This window comes from Myodes glareolus, chromosome 20 (assembly GCF_982192425.1).
Source record: "Myodes glareolus chromosome 20, mMyoGla1.1, whole genome shotgun sequence".
NCBI classification, from domain to species: domain Eukaryota; kingdom Metazoa; phylum Chordata; class Mammalia; order Rodentia; family Cricetidae; genus Myodes; species Myodes glareolus.
The window spans coordinates 20510410-20524092 of NC_142045.1; positions in this window are offsets into that span (position 1 = coordinate 20510410).

The following is a 13683-nucleotide window of genomic DNA, read 5'->3' on the forward strand; positions in this document are numbered from 1 at the left end:
TACAGTTTGCCTTCAGATATGTACAGAATGGACGATTCTGACAAGGAATGCGTGAGTGTACCCACTAGAGAGCCAACCGTCCCGTGAGCGAAGAGCTGAGGTTGTGGTACTCATGGCTGTGTTAGCAGCGGCTTGGCCGCAGGAAATCTATTGTCTTCTTCAAACAGTTTGACCATTTTGCTTTCTCTGATGGAAGTGACATTGGGGAAGCTTTGGTCTCTGACAAAAAAGCCATGAGCTGTGTATGTAAAGGCTCTCTCTCAGGTCAGGATCCCAAGCTCATTTTGTTGCTTTTTGGTGAGTTGCAGTCATTACCTTATCTTCTGAAATACATGAAACTAAAGAGACAGACACAAGTAGTCTGGGCTCATACATATCAAAAATTACTTGCATATTTGCTTTATTTAAATTCTTACCTTAGTTCATGGCTTTAAAAAGTAACCGAGGAGTTCCTTTTATTTCTGATTTCTGATTGCTCACAAACAGAACATTTTGAAACTAAAGCAGTCTTGAAACATTTATCTCAGTCAAACTCCTTTACAAATAAAGACTCCCATTTTTGTATGTAAGTTACCAATTTCATTATTTTGGTTATTTTTTAAAAGTTATTTTATATGTATGGGTTTTGCCTGCATGCATGTCTTTGTATTGTTTGTGTGCCTGGCCAGAAGAGGGTGTCAAATCTCCTAGAACTGCAGGTATAGGGGGTCAAGAGCTACCATACAGGACCTGGGAATCAAACCTGGGTCCTTTGGAAAGAATAGCAAGTACTCTAAACCACTGAGCTGTCTCTCCAGCCACTAGGCTCCCCTTTTGATATCGTAAGAGATGGTCGTTTTCTTAGTTTACTGTAGTGAGTTGAACTCTGGCACGATGTGGTTCTGCTTTGTGAGAGCTAACCAGTGTCAGCGACGGAGAGTCACTGACCAGGGACCAGCTTGTCACAAGGCCACCTTACTATGTCGGCACTCAATTTTAGGATATCCTGAGTGATTTTGTTCAAGCATATGCACATGTCATTTAGAAATGACATGTTTTTTTTTTCAAAACAGGGTGTCTCTATGTGACAGTCCTAGATGTCCTGAAATTCAACCTTTGTACGCCAACCTGGCCTCAAACTCACTGAGATCCATCTGCCTCTGCCTCCTAAATGCTGGGATTAAAGGCATATACCCCCACTGCCCAGCTAAGATATGATTTTCTTAAAGAAAATTTCATAATCTAGTTCGGGATCTGGAAGTTGGCTTCTATCGAATTAAGTTGAATAAGATCTCATATAAAATATGACAATTAAAACCGATCACTATTTCTTTCTTTTTGGTTTTTCAAGACAGGGTTTCTCTGTAGTTTTGGAGCCTGTCCTGGAACTAGCTCTTGTAGACTAGGCTGGCCTCGAACTCCACCTGACTCTGTCTTCTGAGTGCTGGGATTAAGGGTGTGTGCCACCACCGCCTGGCATCCAAAAGATTACTATTTCATAGACAGGCAACAGAGTTGCTAGAATGAATAGTGATAAATGTGGTCAAAAGCCTAGCTAATTCATCTCCTTTGATGAGCTTACCCTTAGTGTCCTAGTTACTGAGCAGATGGACCTCCTGAATACTTCCCACTTCTTGTGGGCAAGCTGAGTGTCCCCTGTAAGGACTGTCAGGTAGGACTTCATACTACACTAAGACATGGGTGAGTGGAGTCAAGAACAAAATTTAGGCTCTGTGGTTCTCTGAATGAGAAATGTCCCCTGTAGATCTGGTGTTGAGACACTTGGTTGGTGGTATTTGGGTGTGTGGTGGTGCTAGAGAAAGCACAGCACTGGGAGTGGGCTCTGAGCATGCATAGGCGGCCCGCTTCCAGCTCCTCTGTTTTGTGCCTGAGGTTGACGACTTATGTCCCAGCTTCCTGCCCTTGTCACAAGGCCTACCACTTGGCATGTGTCTTTACCTGATGGATTCTTGTCTTTCTGAACCCATAAGCCCAAACAAACTCTTCCTTTTGGAAGTCACCTTGCTTGTGGCATTTTATTGCAGCAACAGAAAAAGAACTCACAGAGGCCCATTCTAGTGTGAGATACACAACGTGTTCTCAATGTCATTTAGGAGAGCACATGTTTAAACGACTCAGTTCTGAGTTAGGGATTATCTTGCTGCACATAGGCAAGCATAGCTTTTTAATAAATCTTTATTCTAATAGGATCTTGGAAGCCAAGCTATTTCTTATCAGTATTTTCATGGTGGTAGAGATAAGGAGATTACAAAAACCCATTGAAAATGTTTCTAAAATTTCCAAGGAAGCTGGCACTTGTATAGCGTTGTTCCTGGCCAAAGATCAAAACATGGAGAAAATGTTTTATTTTCCTTTTGTGATGGTTAGTAGAAACGATTTTTGAATCAACCAGGAGCTGCTGAGCACTTTCTAGGCCAGAACCAGCGGAGGCCATAGACGGCTTCCTTCCCAGACATCTTGGCCTGGGCGGGGCACGTCATTCCAGAGCCTGCTGGTCATCTCTGGCACCAGGGGGTAGGGAACCATCATACAAAGCACTCCGCAAGGTTTCTAGGCCGGTACATGAAAGAGAAGAAAAGCAACAGCTTAGCACCCTGCCTTGTAGTTGTGTGACCAGGGGAATGGAAGAGGGGGGGGGCAGGACTCAACCAAGTCCCACCTGTGTGTAGCATGAGGGCCGGCTTGTTGGGGTTTCTGTCCCACCCGGTACCCCACAGCCGGCAACTCCCAAGGAAATCACACAGACTCCTTAAGATTATAAACTGATTGGCCCATTAGGTCAGGCTTCTTATTAGTCCTTGTAACTTATATCAATCCATTATCGTTATCTATGTTAGCCACACGGCTCAGTACCTTTCTCAGCATGGCAGCTTACATCTTTCCTCTCCGATGGTCTGGGCAGAACTGCGGAGGGAGCTTCCTGCTTTCTAGAATACTCCCAGTCTCTTTGCTCCACCTCTACTTCCTGTCTGGCTTTCCTGCCTATACTGCCTGTCTGGCCAATCAGTGTTTTATTAAAATATGATTGACAGAATACAGACAATTCTCCTGCATCACCTGTGACCCAACTAAGAGCCCTGACTATGAGCAGTCAGGCACCATTGTGGTAAGTGAGTACTGGGTGGGGAAATGGAACAGGGAGAGAGGCAGAAGGGTTCATGGGCTTGAGAGAGAGTCAGATCTGAAGAACTAAGGGTGTTGAAAAACAGGTTGGCATGAATGTCCTGCTATCCAGCCGAGTACAAGGTTGATGTGGTAGTTCCCTCTGTATGCCGTGATTACCAGGAATGAATAAAGAAACTGCTTTGGACCTACAGCAGGGCAGAAGTTAGGTAGGTGGGGAAAACTAAGCTGAAGGCTGGGAGGAAGAAGGGTGGAGTCAGAGAGAGAAGCGATGGAGACAGACGACAGACGTGGGGAACTTTAGCTGGTAAGCCACTGTGATGTGGCGATACACAGATTAATAAAAATGGGTTAAATTAATATGTAAGAGTTAGCCAGTAAGAAGTTAGAGTTAATAGGCCAAGCAGTGTTTTAAATAATAGAATTTCTGTGTGATTATTTCTGGTCTAAGCTAACTGGGCAGCCAGGAACCAACAAGCGGTCCCTCCTTACAACACAAGGTGATGTCTGGGCCTTGCCTATTGCCAAGTGCCAGGTCTTGTCAGAGGCTCTGAAGCATCTGAGAGGGCTTGTGATGATGCTTGAGGCTCCTGTCATCACTGAGGGCCATGCAGAGGTATGTAGTCTTGGTTGTCACCTGAGGCTATGTTGGTATCTGAGGGTCATATTGCCTTGGGAGTCATGTCAATCTGAGTGACCTGCATTACCACCTGGGGCAATGGTGACATCCTGGCTTGGGCTACTGCCTAGGACCATGTCTGGGTCGGTGGCCCTGCTACAGCAGGGTCTCTGCTGATGTCCATAGCTTCTGAGACCATTGGAAGCCATGTTGATGCCCAGGGTGTGGGATGCCACCTGGGGCCAAGTTGGTGTCCAAGGTCCAAGCTGCATTAGGGGCCGTGTGGATCTGAGTGGCCTGTGCTTCCACCTGGAACCATAGTTGACATCCAGGCCTGGGCTGCTCCCTAGTACCGTGTCTGGGTCCATGGTCAAACCACAGCCAGAGTCCGTATTGATACCAATGGCCCATGTTGCCACCAGGGACCATGCAGATGCCTGGGGTCTGGGCTACAGTCTGTGTCCATGAGGGTGTCCAGGGTCCTGCTGCCTCCAGGGCTGTACTGATATGAATAGCATGCACTGTCACCTGGGGCCATGGTGTCCTCCAGGCTAAGGACATGTTGTTGAGGGCATGTCTGGGTCTGTGACCCCACAGCAGACGGTGTCTGCGTTGATCTCTATGGCTTCTGTTAGCAGCAAGGGCCGTGCATATGACTGGGGTATGGTCAGGACCCTGAGACCATATTACATTGATCTGTAATCATACTGATTTGTGTGACCGGTACTGCTACCTAGGGCCATGAAGCTGTCTGGGTCCAGGCCACTGTCTAGGGGCATGTCTGAGTCTGTGGTAAATGCTGGAGTTTGACGTCCATGACTCCTGTTACCACTGAGGGCTCTGTAAACGCCTGGGGTCTGGTCAGCAACCTGAGACCATGTTGGTGTCTGAAGGCCGTGCTGCCACTGAGGCCATACTGATTCAGGTGGCCTGTGCTGCTACTGAGGCCATGGTGATATTTGCGCCCGAGCTGCTGCCAAGGGCCATGTCTGGATCCATGATCCTGTTGCAACTGGGGTCTGTGATGATGTCTGTGGCCCCTATTAACACAGGCAATTACTATTAAACCATGCTGTGTTGAGTCAGCTCTGCCCTTCCCTGGCCCTGGGACTGTTGGTCCTGCCTCTTCACTGGATGCTGCAACAAGAGAATTGGCTTCATCCCTCAGAGCTGCATCTCCACTTCTGCACTCAGGAAAGATGGCCCCACCCCTCACCACAGGTGTGCACCTCACCTGGGGAGCAAACTAGAGCTGATCCTATGATGGGGGGGGGACGGGACAAAGGTGAGCTGACCCTGAGGGTGTGAGAGAAGAACTACCCAGTCTCCCCTTGTCTGTCATGAGGTGGCATGGGTGAGAGAAAGACACCCTCTCCCCTTACCCATAACCACCTGAGGCAGGTAAGAGAGCTGACCCTGGAATCACAAGCGTGGGAGAGCTAGCTTTGACCCTCATCAGCTGTAGCACTCAGGAGATCACACTAGAGCTGACCCTATCCTTGGGGGCTCAGGTGAACCAGCCCTCAGGGAATGAGACCTGCCCATCTCTTGTATGCTTCCTACAGCAATCTGGAAAGAGGGCCCTGTACTTTGCCTGAACAGTGGAGCTGGCCCTGGTGGTATGAGTGTGGGTGACCTAGATCTGAGGACCTGAGAGCAGGAGAACTGGCCCCAGTCCTTGCTGCAGGTTACATCGGGTGAGCTAGCCAAGGAAGTGCTGGAGAGTTTGCCTGGGTGGTGACAATGAGGGAAAATTGGCAGGCTGACCAACCCAGCTACCACCCAGGCCCAGAACCAGGGCTATGAGTTGATCCATCCCAGCATCTACCCCATCTATGAGCTGCTGAAGCAAGGGAAGGGCACGAGCCTATAGATCTAAAACAGCAGGATCTCCATGACACAGGACAATAACAGGGTATCCAAGAGGAGCCCCAGCAAGAGCCCATTATTGGTGGTGTAGCAGAAGCTAGAGTCCTGGAACCAGACCAATGACTCTTTGCAATGAACACTTGCAAGTGAAGATGAAGGGCTAAAGAGTAAACCGTGTGACTAAAGAGTAAACCATGTGACTCAGTGGGCCACACTGCAGCTTCCACAATAAGATTCTCTTCCCCCTCCTCTCTTTCTCCGTTTCGTTTGGTTTTTGTTTTTTCTTAATTTGGTTTTGTTTTGGGGCAGAGGTTACATGAGCAGAGGGAAGACTCAAGGGGAGAGGGAGATAAATGGGATTGGAACCCATGCTGTGAAACTCACAAAGAATCAACACAAGTTAGAAATTTGTTTTTCAGCTTGTGCCTAGGATGTAGGCTGACTGGTTCACCTGTGAGGGATCGTCTAGATTAAGATGCGCTTCTGAGAATGTTTAGGGATTGTCTTGATTAGATTATTGTCCACGGTGGGTGGTGTCATTCCCTAGCATCCTGCACTGTTGACGAGAGAGAAGGCTGAGCTCTCCTATGCATACAACATACATAGACTGATTCCCTTCTCCCTTTAACTGTGGATGTAATGTGAGCCATTCTCTCCAGGTCCCTACCCGGGGACTTCCCCACCATGATGGGTGGAAATGGAAACCAATCACCTTTCCCCTTCAGTTGATTTGTTAGGGTGTTTGTCATAGCAACAAGAAGTGAGACCCAAACACCATGTATAGCCACTAATTTTATTTATTTTAGTATTTAAGAATGTCAAACAGAGAGCCAGGCGGTGGTGGGCACACGCCTTTAATCCCAGCACTTGGGAGGCAGAAGCAGGTGGATCTCTGTGAGTTCGAGGTCAGCCTGGTCTACAAGAGCTAGTTCCAGGACAGGCTCCAAAGCTACAGAGAGACCCTGTCTCGAAAACACACAAAAAAGAATGTCAACCAGGACTGGATGACTCAGCCGTTAAAGGCTAGACTCACAATAAAAAGAAAAATAAAAGCATGTCAAACATTAATATAGCTTCAGAACTATTTAAAAATGTATTTTAAGGAGATGGAATTTCCCCTCTTCAGTAGTTATTTTTATTTCCTTTATTTTCTCCTTTGCCTATAGTTAACTGATGTCAACAACTTCAGGAGTCTCTGATTCATCCTCCCTGGGTTTAGTTTTGAACAAATAAATAGAAGCAAGTCTATTTTCATCTCTCTCCTTCTTTTAAAATGACAAGTCAGCACTGTGCCTTAGTAATTCCAACTACTTTGTAGAGATTTTGATTTTTGTTGTTCTAATCTTTTTCTTTGTGTGTACGCTTGCATGTTCATACATGTATTTACATGTTTGTGTACAGGTACACAGGAACATGCATGCAGGTTCTTGTGGAGATCAGAAGTGACATCCTTAATCTCTTTTCCACCTACTGTTTTGAGACAGAGCTTCTTGCTTATGTTGTAACTCATTGGCTTGATTGAACAGGCTGGCCTGCAAGCCCCAGTGATGCTTTCAGCTCTGCCTCCTGAAAACTGGTCCTATTCACTATGACTTTTATGTGTTTTTTGGGGATCCAAGCTCAGATCCTTTTGTTTGTGCATCAGACATTATACCAACTGTATCAGCTCTCTGGCCTTTTTTTTTTCGTTTTTAATTTTTTAATAGTTCCATAGTGCACTGTGTGGATGTGCCATGGTATATTCAACCTTTGTCCTGTATATGGGTATTTAGACTGTTATCATTATTTTGCAATTACAAATTGTAGAACAGCAAATAATCCTTTTTTATTACACTTAAAATTTTTGTTCTTATTTTCTGTGCATGAGATGGTGCATAAACAGGTCAGAGGACAGCAGCACTTGGTTCTCTTCTACCCTGTGGTTCCAATGGCTTGAACTCAGGTCGTCAATGTAAACGAAGGAGTTGTTTTCCTGTCCTGACCACCAGCCCCAAATAAACACACAGAAGCTTACATTAATTACAAAATGCTCAGACAGTAGCTCAGTCTTATTACTAACTATCTCTTACATTCAAATTAACCTATTTCTAATAGTCTCTCTATTGCCATATGGTTTGCGGATTTACCTATCCTCTAACATCTTGCTTCTTGGGTGGCTCACTGGCATCTCTCTTGATTCTGTTCTTCTTTATCTGAATTTTCAGTTTGATTGTCCCACCTAATTTTTTCCTTCCATGCTATACTCCAATCAGCTTTATCATTAACCAAGGAGAGTAATACATATTCAAAACATACAGAAGGGTTATCCCACAGCAAATCAGTCTTGGTAGCAAGTGCTCTACCTTCTAAGCCATGTCATAAGCCTCTGAATAGCTCGATGCTGATGAGTTTTCTTATTTTTGAATGTGTAGTGCTGGGACTTGAACCCAGGTCTTTGAGAATAATAGACAGGCACTACATCCCTAAGGTATAGTTCAACCTCCATTTTTATGTTTTTTAAAACATTAGACAGGGTTCAGAGAGATGACCCAGTAGTTAACAGCACTTATTGCTCTTGCAGAGAACCTGAGCTCAGTTCCTGGCATCCACAGGGTTGCTCACAGTCATCTGATCCAAAGAACCTGACACCCTCCTCTGACCTCTGTGACACCAGGTACATATGTGGTTCTCAGACATACATGTAGGCAAAACACTTCTATATGTAAAATAAGATAATTTTAAAAAGCATTCGATAGCCTTTGAGTAAAAGCTATATTTTTCTTGGATTTTAAATCTTGCAATAGGTTTAAAATGTGACTTAAAGTTAGATCCTTCCCTTCCACACTGAGGGACAGAGCAAGGGTTGTAGACATCCATGCTTTTCATCCAGCTTTATTTTGTTGAATGTTCTCATTGTGGAAGACTCGTCACACTACTCTAGTGTTTCATGGCTTCCTTGTAGCTGGGTATCTTTGTTCAGTTCTTAAAGAATGACTATAGGAATAGGGCTGGATGTGGTGGTACAACCCTGACATCCCAGCTACTCAAGACTGGGAGGCAGATGAACACAACAGCAAACTCAGCCCAAGTACTTGAGTGAGACCCTTTATCAATGAACATGGTGATGTTGAGAGGGGAAATTTCACAAAGTTCCACCACCAGACAAAGAAAAATTCTGGTAGCTGTTCGGTGGTAGCAGAGCCAGGTGGATCTCTGTGAGTTCAAGGCCAGCGTGGTCTTCATAGCGGAGTTCCAGGACAGCCAGGGGTATCGAGAGTGACCATATCGCCAAAAAACAGAAGCAAAACAAAGCCCCAAACAAACTAGAAGAAAACAAAAATCTCCACAGATGGCTGCTGGGAGGAGAATTACCCCGCCTCAGGCATGAGACTCCTTATTAGTTGTCCAATGCAGAGTGGTCAGCCTTGAAACTATATATACACACAAACAATAATAATGGATGCATTGTTGTTTGCTTGTACACATACACAAACATATACATACATGCATATATACACATATATGTATATAGTAACAATAACCAAAGGAGAAGAAGCTATCAACTGGAGAGTGGAGAGGCATAGGAGAGGTTGGAGGAAAAGTAGTTAATAGAGCTGGAGGGAACAAAGCGAGGTAGAGAAGGATGCAATTCTATTTCAATGTATTAAAAAAAAGCCTGACAATAAGGTCTGGGAGGGGTAGAGTCCTTGCCTAGAAGACCCAATGCTCTAGGGTCAATTCCCAAGAAGGAACTTTTTTGTTGTTGTTGCTTCTGTTTTTGAAACAGGATCTCACTGGAGAACTCTGCCTGGAACTTGTGATGTAGATTGGGCTGACCTCAGAGAGAGATGTGCCTGCCTCTGCTTCCCTAGTGATAGTCTTAGAGGTGTGTGCCACCACACCTGGCGTGCATGCACACACTCAAGCTATTTTTATCCTGTTTTAATTTGAAGGATTCTTTTTTAATTTTTGGACAGCTTTATGAAAGACAATGACACATTCCAAAGTAAAAAGTTCCCGAGCAAGATATTGTCAGCCTTTCTCCAGCTTTCAGGCTTCTGCTCTGTCCCCACACTTGTGCCAGTTAGTATTAACTGGAAGCTTGATACCATCGAGAATTACCTGGAAAGAGAATATCAAGGAGAGTTTGCTTGATCAGGTTGTTCTATGGGCTTTTCTATAGGGGATTACTTTATTATGTTAATTAAAATGGGGACAGGCCGCATATATCCTAGGTTCAGACTTAGACTATATAAGAGTGGAGCAAGGGTGTTAGGACAGGCGTTCACGGGGTTCTATCTCTGCTTTTGGCGATGACCAGCTCTCTCAAGCTCCTGCCGTTGTGTCTGCTCTGCAACCACGGAGCATAGCCTGAAGTTATAAACAGCTGAAAAGAACACTTTCTCCCCTAAGCTGCTTTTTTAAATGGTGTGTGCCTTTGTGTGCATGCATGTATGTGCATGCATGTGTGTGCATTCATGTGTGTGCATGCCTGTGCATGAATGTGTGCGTGTGTGTTTGAGAGAGAGAGACTGTGTATGCCTCATATGTACAGATGTCTTTGTAAGCCAGAAGAGGGCATCAGATCTCCTGGAGCTGGAATTGCAGGTGGTTGTGAGCCACCTGGTGTGACTCCTATGGGTCTTCTGGAAGAGTAGCAAGCGTTCTTGACCAGGGAGTCATTTCTCCAGCTCCCTAAGTTGCTTTTGTTGGAGGGCTTTCTCACAGCGACTGGGAAGGAAGCTAAGACAATTCCCATAAAGGTAGCTAATTCATCAATTATACTAGGCTGTGTCTTATCCTATCTTTTATTCTTTGATGAAACCATGAAGCTGTTATGCCCAAATCTGCAAAGTCCCCCAAAAGCCAACAAGGAGACCGAGTCCCGTATGTAAAAGCAAAGAGCTTATATTTTACTCAAGTTTGCAAACTCAGTCTCTCCGCATGTCCAATGTATTGGATTAATATGGAGAGCCCCGAGCTCAGTTAGAGTTGGGTTTTTATAGTAGTAAAGGTGGGGGTGAGGGGTTTCTAAGGTTAGGACCCCTCATTGGCTGACATTTGTCTAAGGGTGTCCTGGTGAGTGTGTGCTGGCAGGTGATCCTATCTACAATGGTTGGAACATTAGGCATTTCCTTTGGATGGTTTGTTCTTGGGTGGTGCTCGGGTAATCTCAGTTTGTGGTTCATCCTGCAACCAGGAATTGCTTCAGGGTAAACTATTGAGACTCAGGCCTCCATTAAACTTACTGATGGCTGAGTCCTACTCTGGCAGGTGATAATGGTAGGAAGTAAAGAACTTCCTTTGGATGGTCTGTTTCTATTGAACTTATCATGGCTGGCTCCTACAAAGCAATTTTATATATGTGAATATTTGCACCATTTTAGTATAAATATTCTGTGAGCAGCTTTCCATACTTCACATTTTCTATTGAACCCTGCATCCTTGAAAGTCCTACCCATAGTGGTTTCTGGAGATGTACTTTTAAAAAAATTCTTATTTATTTATTTTTTTAAATTCCATTTTACGGGGGCTGGAGAGATGGCTCGGCGGTTAAGAGCACTGCCCGCTCTTCCAAAGGTCCTGAGTTCAATTCCCAGCAACCACATGGTAGCTCACAACCATCTGTAATGAGGTCTGGTGCCCTCTTCTGGCCTGTCGGCATACACACAGACAGAATATTGTATACATAATAAATAAATATTTAAAAAAAATTCCATTTTACATTTACAGTTTTTGCTTCCAACCCCTCCTCCCACCTCCCTACCTCCACTCCCTATCCACTCCTCCCAAGGAACTGGTAAAGGCTCCCATGGTGAGTCAACAAAGTCTAGCACAGTAAGCTGGGGCAGGACCAAGCCCTTCCCCCTGCATTAAGACTGAACATGGCATCCCACCATAGGGAATGGGCTCCAACAAGCTAGCTAGTTCTTCCACTAGGAGTAGATCCTTGTCCCACTGCCAGGGGCCCCTCAGATAGTCCAAGCAAGCTTCACTACTGTCTCCCACATATGGAGGGAGTCTCCATGGGACTCAACTGGAGATGTACTGTTTACTGCGGCAGGCACTTCATTGTCCAGGCCACAGTAGGGGAAGGAGAGGAAATCTACCACAGAGAGAAAGTTTCAGAAGCAGGCTCAGAGAGTTTTGTTCTGAGGGAATTCTTGGCAGCTGGCACAGACCACTGTTCTGGGCTGAAGCTGAGCGGCAGAATTTTTGGTGCTCAGAAGGAGCCTTGCAAGGTCTCTGGCTACCTGAGCAAGCGGTGAGCCGCCATGGCGGTGGAAAGCTGAATCCTACCCACAGACTACCCAAGGACTGCCCAAGGACGGCTCGCTGCTCGTCAGCGCCCAAGGACGGCTCACTGCTTGTCAGCCGTAGGTCAGTTCCAGCCTGGAGGCTGGTGGACAAAGGACTGACCCTGGCCAGCCTGTCAGTGGAGTGGCTGACTCAGACAGGTACCCAGACTCAACTTTCTTTCGGTACCCTAATCTGGGTCCTCAATCCATCCTGGTTTGGAGTAGAACGCCACTGCTTTCTTGAAACAGAAGAATCACTGTAACGGACACGACATTCTCGACAGAGATGGAACTAATTGAGTCTGTCTGTCTGTCTGTCGTCTGTCTGTCCTAGCTGAGGAACCAGCAGGAGCTCACATTGTGGGTAAGGCCAGTGGTTGTCTGCTCGAGAGCTCTTACTTGGGGGTGGTTGAGCCTTCCATTCTGTCCAAGCTGTGACTGACTAGAGACTACCCATATTAAGAAGGTCTGTCTGCTTTGCTCTGAACCCATGATTTTATTGTTACTTATTTATTTATTTGTTTATTTTCTACCTACCAATTCAAGTTCCCCCCTTCTCTCCTTTCACTCCCCACATTTCCCCCCACCCCGCCCCCGTCCTATAATTTACATGTTAATCTCACCCAAACCTCCCTCACAGACACTCTCAGAAAAGTGTTTGATTTATTATCTGGACACTTGGTCCATATAAGGATGATATAAAGTTGGCCACCACAGTGACCTTGGTAGTCAAGTGGCACAATGAAAGGACGGAAGAGTTCAAGGTCAGTGTGAAGATGCTCATCATAGTCAGGACCCTAAAATTTTACACTGAAGGGCTACTCATCTATTTTACAAATGAAAAGAAAACCCACAGAAACTCGGGGTGATTAAATACACTTTCTTAGATTTAGATTTCTAAATATGTTCAATGAATAAATAAATGAAATAATATTTGATGCTTTTCCATGTGCCAGACATTGTGTTACTCAATGGTAAGTCAGTGGAGCCAAGACAGGCATGGCTTCTTATGCTTGAGACATGGGGATATGTTGAGATTAAATGGATGAATTCAGGGCAGGCCAGTCAACCTCACTGGGGCAGGGCGGGCAGGTAGGCTGGCTAGGGTTCAGGTATGGGTTAGCTTTGAGGAAGGAAGGAATTGAGGAACTTTAATGTGCAGAGGAAACTGTAGAAGACACTGGAAAGAGGTAAAGAAGAGAATCAGTGACATTGTTCATCGTCACTGTCCCTTAAGATGGCACCCCCCACCAGCTGTTGCTTTTTCAAAATGTTTGGCAGTCTTTAAGCATCAGTCTTCCTGCCTGTAGACAGCAGGTATCCTTATTGCTGTTTAACAACTAAAGGAGTTGAGTCGTTGAGCACGTCCATGCCTTGCCCAAGGCCGCTCAAAATTTTGATTAGAGAACTTGAATTAAAAGTCACAAGGGAAAGCTTGGCGTTTCTGAGATAGTCGTGGGAAAGGAAATTATTTATACTGAAAATTGAAATAGTCATCCTGGAAGCTTCGGTGAAACCAGAGTGCAAAAATAGACGTTCCCTCTATCCCCCAGTGCAACAATAATTTAGCAGTAATTATGATAATGATTGCTAAGTGATTTGCGTGTTGATCAGACTAAGAGTTCCCAGGGTTGAGTTCGCATGCCATCCTCCTCAGAAACCCCTCTGCGATGCTCCCAGGGCCGAGGCCTGATGAGACTTGCATAACTCTCCAGCCACAAGTTTGGCCTCCACAGGATCAGCCGTCTCTGGGCGATGAACGCTAATGTGAACGCAGCTGAAGTAGCCTCAGAC